Source organism: Polypterus senegalus, chromosome 13 (genome assembly GCF_016835505.1).
Source record: "Polypterus senegalus isolate Bchr_013 chromosome 13, ASM1683550v1, whole genome shotgun sequence".
Taxonomy (NCBI): domain Eukaryota; kingdom Metazoa; phylum Chordata; class Cladistia; order Polypteriformes; family Polypteridae; genus Polypterus; species Polypterus senegalus.
Window position 1 is genome coordinate 23838075 of NC_053166.1, and position 11859 is coordinate 23849933.

Here is an 11859-nt window from a genome sequence, read left to right on the forward strand (position 1 = left end):
ACAGCTCCAAAGAGCGCTGAACAAAAACGCATTACACAATTGAGAAGGCAGCAAAAGAATACGAAGCAAGTGATGCATACAAGTATATTCATAAGTGCAGCTACTGCGGAAACAAAGCACATGGTGGAAAAAGTCAATGTCCAGCTAAAGGAAGACTGTAAAAAAACCCGTGCATGCAGTGTGTGATGTCTCAAATAAAGAGGAAGACGAGCGGTTCATTGATGCAGTAAGAAAGGAATCGATGAATTAAACTGGTTATCTTTACAACGGTTGACAAATACGGAATGTAACTTGAACACAACACGTCCTCCAAATACGAACCCGATTGAAAGAAATAATGATAATCAAATCCTTGATGACAGCGACATTCATAACAGTGACAAAACAATTACATTGATAAATCATGTTACATTATTTTTAAAATGTTTTCTTTTTCATTACTTCTTTAAACACACCACTTCTCCGCTGCGAAGCGCGGGTATTTTGCTAGTCATTAATATGAGGTATGTTATATCAAAAAGTCAACCAATCAGAATTGAGTATTCAAAACGTGACAGACCCCCACCTCTTTTTTAAGCAAGGAGTATAGAAGGATCTGCATAACTAAACCCCTCACCTTCCATCCAATGAGACGCTAGTATTACGTAGAAGTCTCACGTATAGGAGGTGTTTGGGTAACGGATACAGAAGAAGTAGGTGGATGAAGGAAGGCTGTAGTTTTTCAGGGCAGGTAGGAAATGACTACAGTCAGTGGCCATTTTTTTTTTTTTGTATTTTTTTTTCTTTGGCAGATGTGGTGGAGAAGAAAACAAACGTGGATATGTACCTCTGTGTGTGTGTGTGCCTGTCTTTGAGTGTGTGTGTGTGTTGGGATGGCAAGGTAGGCCTAGCAGTAAATCTATTACTGGCCAAAAAAGCTGGGGAGGTGTGGATGGGTAGAGGGACGGTGGATAAGGGCAAAAGAGTGGGAAGAAGACTTAAGAGGGAAAAGCTTGGTAAATTGCTGGGCAACCAGTATGCCTACAATGTGCATAATCTGGCTCGAGTCACTGGAGAACAGGGTGGCGATACTGTACTGGCAATGGTAGGTGGGTTGAAAAGGACAGCAGCAGATTCTCACAGCACAATAGCAGTGTTTGTTTGGATTTTGGCCATCTGATCTTATCACTGGACTCTTAGAGACTTGTATCATGACACAATGTATAAGGATGCTACTTGATATTTTATTCGGTTTTTAAGATTGTTCTTTTCTGTCATATTTCTTTGTTTCTTATTCATTAATATTACTCCCTAATCTTATTAGTTTTCTTTTCTTGTAACTTTCTCTTTGACATTTTGTAAAGCACATTGAGCTACATTGTTTGTATGAAATAAATGTGGTTGTTAAATTTCTCTTGATCTGCATCATCAATGTCCTCTGCAAATTAGGGATGATGTAATCAATGTAATTCACTAATGGACTACAAAAGGTCCAATCTAATTGCACTTTTGTTATTTGGCTAGTTGTCCGTGCCCCTACCCTACATTGCACGCTGCCATGCTATGACTCTTTGTACGGTTTTTGAGCAGGCCAATCGTGGAGACAGCTACACTATATTCAGCAAAAAAAAAAAAAAGATTTCCCCAAATATCAGGCAAATATTTTCTCATTGTGGGAATATTTCACCCGAAATTCTGAGAAAGTGCTTCTTTGAGCATTGTGTGGTATTCCACAACAGCACTGTTTCAATACATGAACGTCTGAATTGGAAGCATGCTGAATTACAGCAACGGACAAGCCAACAATACCATGTGTATCCTACGTATTCTTATTTAGCTGTTAGAGAACTATTTTTTAGTGCTGTGAAGCTAGTTAACTTGAGAAATTCATGCCAGTGACTAATGTAGGGACGAAAGTTAGTGCCACGGAAAATTCTTTTAACAGAATAAATTGTGTGGTGAATGCACATGTCAGTTGTGACTATTACTATTTGCGAATTATTATGGTAAAATTATGTTAGGTAAAATGATTTTAAATCATTTTTCAGTACATAGGCTTGCTAAATACAATAGACATGACTATTAAATGGACTTGGTAGCTTTAGGTCAGGCAGAGTTGCATTTTTCACATTTTGATAGATATTTATGCCAGGGGAAGCAACTTATAACTGTCACCTCATGGATCCGAATGAAACCTACTTTTCAGCGGCTGTCAAAATGGAGCAGCCATAACATCCTATTGCGACAGATAGGTGGTGCTATCACTCCCTTGAACCCTCAGACAATACGTCAGACACCAGGTAAAAGTCCAAATATAATGTTTATTCAGACAGATAAGTGCACAAAGCACCCGCCCCTCCACAAAATTCATAAATCACAACCACAATAACCAATAAATCCTCCACTCTCCAAGACGCATTGCCACCCAGCTCAGCTCAGTTGTCTGGGGTTTCCCACAGTCCTTTTATAGTCCGTGACCCGGAAGTGCTTCTGAACCCCTGTCCATGTGACTTCCTAGCACTTCCGGGTCAGATGAAAACTTTTTCAACCCGGGAGCACGTCATTCCCTTTGTTCCAGATGACTCTGACGCACTTCCGGGTTGAAGGGAAAACACTCGCTGCTCCTCCCTGCAGCGCCTTCTAGCGGCCCCGTGGTATCCAGTAGTCCCGTGGATTAAAAACTCCATTGTCCACGATTTCCTGCTGGCATTCAGGTCACCTCCATGCTGCAGGGAGAGCTCCACCTGGCAGCCTGGGGGTATTGGTCGGCCATATTCCACACTGTATAAATATTGGTCGGCTTTATAAAGTTATTTTAGATATTTTCATTAGTCATATTTTTTTTTTTTTTTTTTAAAAAACAAAAAACACACCACACATTCCTTAAGCAACCAGGCTGGTTCCATAATATGTTTTTTTAATTCAGTACAGTTGACACATCTGATCCAAACGTAAAGAGAATGTGTAGAACAGAAACGTGCAGTTGTCCACTCTCAAGGACGCCACTGCTGCTACTGGGAAGTTGGCTTTTTTGAAAAGAAACCCAATTTCTCCTTCAGTTTGGATTGCAAATGCAGAGGCCATACGGCACAGCAAAATCCTGATTTTAACATAAAAACAAATCTAATTAGAAGCATGTCTTAACTAAAACGGTTCTGGGTTCTTTTCACATTCTGAAGTAGGTGCGGACAGGTTGATAAAACAGCTACCTTCGCATCGCCAGAAAGGAGTGCACTGGAAGAGCCAGGGAGTGGGCTATCCTGAATGCCGCTTCGGAAGTGTTGTGCGGAGTAAAGATTTTCTCCAAGCTCTTTCTGTGCCTGTCTGAAACAGTACTTTAACAGAACATGTTATGAGTGAATTACACAGGACTTTTGATGAATTACTAATATAACAGATAGTAATCTACTGATTAAGACGTCAAGTAGGTCGATTTGGAAAAGTGAAAAAGATTGCAGACAAGCATAATACTAATAATTATATAACACATTCTCCATTCTCAAAGCACTTAACATTGAGAAAGTTCTGTCATGCTCTTCTTCATTTTAATAAATTGTAAATGTTTAAATGTGATGATGGCAACAATAAATGGGAAATATAAAGTACAGTCAATGCCCCTTCCAAAAAAAAGTCTGCAGCACAAAAATGAACTATTACTGAAAATTAACTTGGAAAAGTATAGAATATGGTTTTGTTTTTTTATATAAAAAAGTCTTTTCATTTTCAAGTTTTCCAACTCCTGCAATAGAAATAACATCTCTCTCGAATTAAAATGGATATTTGGAATAAATACATTTGAAATGAGCCAGAGGGGATCCACTGAAACATTAAAGTCTAAAAGAACACAAAAGCCTAATTATTTGGTTTTGTTTCAAGTTGTATTAATATATAGCTTGGTGTCAGCAGTACAAGTCCATTACTAATCAAAAAGGTTTTGTACTAGGGTTGGTTTATTGACTTGCCTTGTTTGGCTTCTTGTTGAAGTAATTTTCTGTTTTATTGTATACAGATGTTTTCAAAATTCTAAATATCAAATTATTCAATATTCAAATACAAGACAAATGTATGTATGTTTGGATTATTTAATCTAATGACTACTTTTGTCTGATAATAAAAACAGTTGATAATCGTTTACAAAAATCATTTGTAGCAACCCTTCTCCATGCAAATACACTCCTCAAACCCCAGTGCAACCAGATGTTCAGACTCTTACCCAACAGAATTATATATATTTTAAATATTCTGTGTGCAAGTTTCAATTGATTCTAAATACAAAACAGATGAAGAATGTCAAATATTCACACAACTTATAAACATTAAGAACACGAAACACACTTTAGATAATGCAGACAGAACCTTTGTTACATCAGGAGCATCTTCATCAAGCAGAAAAAAAAAAAAAGGAGATTCATATAAGCAGACATGAAAGTCACTTTGGTCAGTACAGGGATGGTATTAACTGTGCTCAGCATCGTACCCATGAAACCATGAGGTGTGGCAAGGTAATACTTTAATAAGTCCGAATAGATCAGTCCCCTTAATATTTCTTCGGTCAGTGTTTTGACTCATTGAGCCTCCTGAAGCAAATGTTGCACTCTAAGTCATAGCAGTTAAATGGCTCAAAACTTTCAACGCTATCTGAATAGGTTCAAGTGCATAGATAAAATGTACATAGAGCTAATCAATTTGTCTGTGCAATTTAAAAACGCATTCAAAGCTCAGACAAATGAGTTCATTCACAGTCTGTGCATGTTCACTACAGCCATAATCAGTCAGGCTCCATAGATTGTAATTTCACAATGAAAGGGATCAAATCACACAAAAAAAGCAGCGTTCAAAGGAGTAACTGATGCCAGGTTGGCCGATTGATTGGAATCAAGATCTAATGGAATACATCTCATGAAATTTTAAAAATGTTATTTTATAATTATTATACCTCATCATTAAAATTTATAAGTACACCCCAGAAAAAGATATTGATAGAAATAATCTAAATAATGGCATAATGAGAAAAAACACAACCCAGTGCATCGGTGGTTCCGTTTTTTTATTGTACATTGAAGGTTTTTTTTTTTATTTATTTAATTATTTCACTTAAAAATGAAAAGAAAAAAAAAAAATTTCTAAAAAAGAAAGCAACAATTTTTACTGGAAGGAGTTTTGCTTATGCCAGTGGTGGATTCTGTCGAGCATGATAATAAAACCCCCCACACTCCCGACATTGATTTTGTAAAAAGTTACATAACTTGTATGTACAACATTAACTGTTTTGTATTCTCCAATTTTTATATAAAAGCATCGGAGTAGAGCAAATCTGATTATAGAAATGAGCCTGACCAAATCATAATTTAATAAGAAACCACTTCTGAGCCGCAAATCTGGCTGTGTGTGGCAAATGGCGCAGAGAGGAATGGTTGGGATAAATGAGTGGTCATCACAAAACCTGCAATCTACACAGAAAGTCTGAGGCACATGTAGAATGTAACCTCACAAACGGTGTGAAGAGCAACGGTTTTGGATTCTTTGGTGTAGTCTATGAAGACAATTAAATGCATTGTCTTTTTTTTTTGGGGGATATCTGGATTGTCATCATTTTTAGAATTCCTTCTATTTAGTCCATTTGATTTCAGGCACAGTGAAGTATGAATATCAGCAAAATCTTAAGTAATACTATTATTCCCTAACTTACCCTTGAAAATTTTAGACTACAGGATTTAGCTACATAGTAGGGTAAATGCTACAAATAAAGGGTGATCAAGGAGAGACTCAGTATACAGTCTAGTCAGTCTGTGTTGATGCAAAAATCCAGAGAGACCTGCAGGTTCTGAAATTTTCAGAAATTCTACTAAGTTTCTTGGTTGGTTGCAAATTACCTTATTCAAATTACTGGACTCCCCGCTCCCAGAATGCAAAGGATTTCAAAACACTAAAAAAGGTATTAGCAAACTATTTCAACTAAGTTGACAAAACAGAAAAGTGCCTTCGGTTCACCCTCTGTTAGTATCAAATTCTTCCATTTGGGCTCCATACTTGTGCATATTCCCTGCACACTCATTGGTCCAAAATAAAAGGGGGTGGGGCCCCAGTCACTTGACTACACTATTCTCATTAGTTAATGACTTTTTGACAAGATACTTCAGATACTATTCTCATACATAGTAAGAAAGATCAAAGATCTGTAGATGTATAACACCACATTTGCTGCACAGCAACGTTCCCTCTAAGCCGATAACGTGAGTGATTGATTACACATTTTAGTGACGTCACCCAGATTTTACATGGCTGCTCAAAAAAAAAAAAGCAGACTTTCAAACAAAATTAAGCTATAAATATTAAAAACTAAATCAATTACTGGCAGTTTAATTGCGTTTCAAACAAAATTGTGCTATATAAAATGTTTTGTACTGTTTTTGTTACTTTAACCATGTCTAAGCAAAAAGCTGAAGAGAGTTGAAGTATTAAATCTGAGAAACTGTGTGTTTGGGGTTTAAAATGGAATAGTTATACCTGAATAGGTTGTTCAAAACAGATGTACTGCACAGTGCCATACAGCATGTGCTTCTGGGAGAAATTAAATCTTTTAACAAATAGAACTCAGGGAAAGCATACTATCTCAGTTTGGACCAGAAACCTCATATCAATTCTGTTACAAAGCTTAAAAAACAGGATTAACAGATCAACAGAATTTAGGCAAGAACACGGAGGCAGAAAGTAATGAGCAACACCTGACAAGGCAAACACTTTAATAGATAATACAGCATTTTGCCGCTATGATAATAAATTCTTCTATGTTAGCAGTCCAGGATATTTGTGATCATGTCATCAAATACGGGAGCATACCAGTCAGTTGGTGAAGAACAATTACTACCTTTAAACAAAATCAGAACTGAAGTGTTAAATGAAATTAGAAAAATCAGCCGACCACACTGAATCAATGGACAAAACAGTTACTAAAATTATGTATTAAATTTAGGAATGAAAATGAATGTTCACCGGCATATTAACAGCATGAGAAAGTTTATCTATTCAACAGTGTTGTATGAAAAGCAATTTAAATTTAAACCGGATGGTAATGTTTACCTCATTCGGCACAACAGCCATGCCGGGGAAATAGGAAAAAAACAAATTATATCTGCCGTTTTATTGCAGACTATTCCACATTTACCAAAGAGATATTGAGTGGCACATCATGAGGACCTGGGTATACAGTAGATGATGACTGAAAACATTTTATCCTGAGGAGACATTTAGACTTTGCCAAGGACTATTTACACAGTTTTCTGCAAGTCATCAGTGAAGGAAACATTTCAAGGACTTTTCAAAGCTGCAGATGTGATGGTGTTTAAACCACTAAATGAAACTGTAAAGACATTTTCAGATATGGTCATATTTACTCAAGAACAGGATCACTGCAAGCTGTTATTTTCACTTTTCCAGGCCTCATGTGTACACACTGAAAAAGGGTTTAATCTAATGAACAATATTCAAATAAAATATAGAAGTCATTTAAATGCAGAGCATTTGGAAAACTTGATCCATCACCAGTCTTTGTAAACCCAATGTTTTCTGTTCCTAGACCAAATTAACAAGATTCTAGATCTCCAGTGTAATACAGTATATTATATTATAGCAGCACATTTAGAAGTTGTTCACTGCAGAAATCACTTTTATAAAATCGCATTGGTTTCTGATTTAAAGCTTAAGCTGCCTACTTTGTAGAAACTCAGATCATCACTGTATTTCATTTCAGATCCAAGTAACCCAAGGACAGCCAAAGATACAGTTTATTGAATCTGAATGGCAGTGTACCACAAGTACTCCAACTCTTCCAGAGAAGAAAAAAAGATCCATAAATTATTAGACATCTTAGCTTTTTCCTCAACCTAAGAAGTTCTTTGTAGCCACTGATAAGTGTTTAAAAACACACTCCCCTTAAAATCTTGTGTGTGTTCAAGATGGGCTTTACTGTTTTTTATAACAGAATAATATTTATTGAGTGAGCTTCTATAAAAAAGGTCAAATATCCCCCTGGGTACAAATTTTAAAAAAAGTCAATAAATACATAAATCACGGTCCTTTGTAGGGTTAAAGTTGCAACCAATTACTTCATCAGAAACCAATTATTTTGGACTCTCTCCAAGTGACATGTCCTATGCAGACATTGGCGATCATGGTCTTCCACCTCTCTCCCTCTCTCTCTTCCGTACTATACAAAAAAAAAAATTCCAACTCATGCTGTTCCCAGTTTCATCTCACAGCATTTCCAATCCTTCCTCTTGATCTCTTTTCATTATTTTTACTCAGCAATGAAACACAACAACAATACTCCTTCATTTGGTGCTTTTGCTGTTCGGGATTTTTTTTTTTTTTTGAGGAATGCAATCTCACAGCTCCCTAGTCTATGTTTAACAACTGTATATTAAGAGAGACCAAATGCAACACCTTATAAATGTTCACCTTTGTTTTGAGAGGTATGTGTTGCTTCAGAAGTACAGTACTATTTTAACAGTACAAGAACAGCAATCATGCTTTTTATTTCCTGATCATATCTTCCATGTTGCGTTAACATGCCACCCCGGTAACAAAAGTGACCCACTTGCCAAAAGTTTTTCTGAAAAACATCAAGCGTTACTTTGTCTTTTGTAAACACCATACCGTCTTCTTAGAATTCAATATTGGTCCCTTCTCCTCACTGTCTTGCATTTTCACATTTAAAATGTCCTGTAGTTCTCAGGTTAGGTGCATTGGTGATTCTAAATTTTCCCTAGTGTGTGTGTGTTTGCTTGTATCTATGTGTGTAACAAGCCAGTAAATCAAACTATGCCAGTTAACTGTCAGTTTTTTATATTCACTTTATGAAATGTGAAGGACAATTAAGACAGATTTTTAGACCCTATGTGACAGATGGCAGAAAGGTGGCTGGTATTTGCTTTTTTGCATTCTTATTTGCTTTAAAGTGCCTTATGGTAGAGAACATAAGCCCCTGCCCGGGGCTTGTTTCCTGCCTTACACCCCGTGTTGGCTGGGATTGGCTCCAGCAGACCCCCCGTGACCCTGTAGTTAGGATATAGCGGGTCGGATGTAGTTCTCACTGTCAGTAACAAACAAGTTATCATCTGCAAATCACACTTTGGTAATGTTGACACCTTCTTACCCATTATTTGTTTCATTATTCAAACGCCTCTTAGAATAATTTCTACATGTCATGCATTTTTACAAAGATATTCAACTTCCATATATTATACTGCTGTTTTTCCAAGATTCCTTCTAGCCTCCTACCCATCTACATAGATCTCACTAGCTACACACACTTACACTTTATTAAATTCAAAATTAACTTGTGGATGATTGAAACCCCTTGACCTTATGTTAACCTATTCTTTTAAAGCCACTAGTTTGACATTATCTAGCAAAAAAGTGAAAAAAAGCAAATAGTTGATTAGTAGTTATCCCCTTTCTTATTTGAACGGATAGCAGTTAATAAAATAGATACACACAAAACCCTAGCTCAGTGTGCCTTTCCACGGTTTGTTATACAACATGTTAGTCAAGAATATTAAAAAAGCAAAATGCATTGCAATTGTGAAAAAGTCTAAATGTTAAAGTGAAGTATTTAATTTCTCAGAAAGCAGACAAAGCGGTCGGATTAAACAATATCAATCAACAACAATGCTGGCATAAACAGAATGATCAGAACAAACACCTTACAGGCACTACACAACCTCCATTTTAATTTCCTGTACATAGTTTAAAACTAGCAATGATTAAACAAGAAGCAAAGAAACATCCCGAAATACACAGCTATACTCAAAAGTAAAAAGGCACCCATTTTAAGAAAACGAAGTAAAACTCGGGTAATATATATATATATATGAACATTTGCACGCCCTACAACACAGACACAAAAAACGGTTTTCCCAAGTCAGCTTTTTATCATGAAAGATGTGTAATATGCATTAGCATATATGATTCTGTTGGGATGAAGAAGAAAAAAAAGGGGGCAGACTACGCATGTCTCATAAAAAGTCGCACTTTAGAACATCATTACGGTTTGAGAACACACTGTGGTCTTACCTTATTCTAGAGACACCTTTGGCTCGCACCGTCCCTCAATCACATTTCTGTTTCTTTGTGATGGACATACAAATCTCGGGCGAGAGCTTCCACATTATTTAAAATGCCTTTGACCACAGCTATCTCATCCTGAAGGTCGAAATTGAAATAAGAAAATTACCGACGACTGGCCGTAATTTACATGCTGATAAGAAACGGTCCTCAATATTCCTAATCCTCTCTTCAACGAGTCTCTTTTCAGTTACCGCAAAGCGGTTTAAATTAATTAACCAATAAGAAGTGTCCCTACGGAAGCCTACGTAGCTCAAGCAGTAAGAAAACGCAAATGCGAAACAATGAACGCACTGCATATTTTGATTATTTTATCAATTCCCGGGGGAAGATTGTCTTTTGCGTGACCATTTTGAAGGTCAGCGGGTAGGGTTAGCAATTGTAGAGCGCCAAGAAGAATTTTTTATGTCAAAGATGCTGTTATTCAAGAGCAGCAACGTGATCTGAACCAGCAACCTTTCAGATAGCGGTGCAAATCCTCCGCCCTTTCGCACAGGTCTGCATCGCTGCGCATCCCTGGTAAAGCGAGTTTACAAAATGGAGGGATGGATGATTTCAGCATTAAATAAAATCAAAAACAGCCATGGCTGGATTAAGGAGGGTTGGTTAACCAACTGACAGCAATTACCACGGTACTGGCGATGCCTGGATTGCAGGTCCTGTTTAAAAAGAGAGGTCTCGTATATTATCAATTTGGGAAGACATTTGTCACTAGGGGATGGAAGACTATGACAAACCTAGAAAAGCATTCTGAAGAAATACTAAAACAGTGTTAGGAGAGCATATATTTAATTGTTCGTTGTTCCATTAGAAATAATGTCTGAACATTGAAAATAAAATATATAGAAAGGCATAAAGGTATAGAAAAGTAGATGAATATGGCTTGAGTATTTGCTGAATATTGATATTTTCATCTTGTACTATAGAATATACAATAAATTAGCAATGTAAAATAAAATCAGGCTTTGCATATTTTAAGTGTCGCACCATACATATGTATGCAGTCTACAGACAAAAGTAATGCCACCTTGTATTTATGGCTGTACTGGATCAAAAAATAAATAGCATTTAAAAGCGTGAATGCACACACAAGGGTCAAACTGTAGGACAAAAGAGCATCTAAGCTGGAACATATTTCAAAAATCAAAAGAGCAAATACAGAGGTCAAAATATCAAAAATTCAAGACAGGTAACTGACAAGGTCTTTCTTTCTTTCTTTGCAAACATGCATTTCTGTGCTTTCACAGGGTCCAAATTGTAAAATATGAGAGTCTTAGTCCACATAGGACCACATTGTATTTGCAATTCTGAAGAATGAGCGTTTTGTTAGTGGAGACAATAAATGCTTTTAATCATATGTCCTCTGTCATTATCAGTGTACAGTAAAGAAAAGCTTATTTATTCATAGATCAATTAGAAGCATTCTGATATTTAGCTCCTTTTAAGAGTAATCAAGATATTAGCATTGTCCACATATCAGAAATGTGTAACAATCTGTGCCCCTTTAAAACAAGAAACATTGTTATGAAGTTAAATCTTAAACATCAAATTGCCTCAAAGAATTGTTTACGAGGTTTAGAATAAGAATTATATAGATAAGCTGAAATTTTTGAAAATAATAGTCAAAACAAACAGCCAATGTGGTGAAAGAACATCGTCAAATGAATACAGGAAATGATGTAAAGCTGAGACATAATTTCTGAACAAGGCTTTAAACCAACAATGATGTCACCATCAAGGTGTGGCCCAAACATG

At 36.5% G+C, this 11859-nt stretch overlaps 1 long non-coding RNA gene across 1 annotated transcript in view; it reads right to left on the reverse strand.

The window, feature by feature from the left end:
• Positions 1-10293, reverse strand: part of LOC120542161 — an 80418-nt gene extending 70125 nt beyond the window's left edge. The window contains exon 1 of the long non-coding RNA XR_005636164.1: positions 10054-10293. This is a non-coding gene — a long non-coding RNA (uncharacterized LOC120542161). The remainder of the gene's footprint in view (positions 1-10053) is intronic.
• Positions 10294-11859: the final 1566 nt, after the last annotated feature.